The following is a 1,345-nucleotide window of genomic DNA, read 5'->3' as shown; positions in this document are numbered from 1 at the left end:
GATGATCCCAAGGAGCTTTTCGAGCCTGAATGATTCTATGAAAGCCACAGAGAGCCAACCACAGCTGCATGTCCTCTAAGAAAGGGACTTTCCAGGGAGCACTGTACCAGCACCTGTGACCTGGCTCTGCAAAGCCGCTTCATACCTTGAAGCAAGCCCATGTAGTATGCACCTGGCTACCAACTGCCCCTGAGCTTCAAATAAACACCTACTTGTCAGAGCCCTGGTTCTCCTTTGGAGCTGCTCTGCTGCTGGGTAGGTGATCAAACACATTAGTGTAAAACTCCCATCAAGGCACTCAGGACATCCTGAACACGCTGGTGCAACCAGATAGCAAAGAACCTGCACAGTGCAGACACAGGATGCCAGAATTTTTAATAAAAGAAATGACTGAACATTTTGAATCCCAGCAAAAGGCTTTTTTTTGAGTAGAATTATGTAATTTCTACTGCATATGTGGAACCTTTTTGCTCTGTTCCCTTTGTACATATTATAAAAAGATAGTTTTGAACAGTTCATTGTTTTTAGATCACGTACTGAATTCTTTTGTACAGTATCATAGGTTTGAAAGGAGCAATTAGGATACAGGAAGGTTATCAATCATGCAATGAACTGACCTGCAAAGAGGAAAGCAGATTATGTGGAACAACAAAAGCTACCAATAAATTGGCAAATTAGGCTGTTTACCTTATGGCGTAACCGGGTATAACTAAATATTGCAGTCACTTGATCTCGAACTATGTTCAAATTCAACTAAGTATCTTGAACTTGCTAACTCTTGGAGGAAGCCACTAAATGCTCTGCAATGCGTATGTATATCTAGGTTAGTATTTTTCAATCATTAGGATCATACTTGAAATATCGAGTTGGCTGCACAAAGCATACCTCCAATTTCCAGAGCCTTATGGTAATCCCTTTGGACAGTACAAATAGTAACAAGTATTTCATATTCTCTTTCACAAGCGAGAAAGACAGATTTGTTAATATTTTAAGCCAGAAGAAAAAAAAGGTATAAAAAACCTTTAATAAATAGCTGATATCCTTAAAGTGTGCCATGGGTAGTTTTCAAATCCACTCCCACCCAAGCGGGTAACTGTTCAGTTTTTGGTTTGTTTTTTTAAATAAGATTAGCAGGTTCATTTTGTATTGATTAGTAAAATACACAGATCTCTCATCAATGCACAGTTCCTGTTGGCACAACAGCACTCCCAGATCACAGGTGTAGGGCTCACCTGGGCGCCTCACAGAAACTTGAAGCTGAAAAGCAATGCACACACATCCCTTTTACGTACGGTTACCCTATAGATCTATACGGAGCTTTTGGAAAACTCCACAAGAGTCTGGT

Source organism: Apaloderma vittatum, unplaced genomic scaffold (assembly GCF_000703405.1).
Source record: "Apaloderma vittatum isolate BGI_N311 unplaced genomic scaffold, ASM70340v1 scaffold3277, whole genome shotgun sequence".
Classification (NCBI taxonomy): domain Eukaryota; kingdom Metazoa; phylum Chordata; class Aves; order Trogoniformes; family Trogonidae; genus Apaloderma; species Apaloderma vittatum.
Note: the sequence above shows the minus strand (reverse complement) of the source record.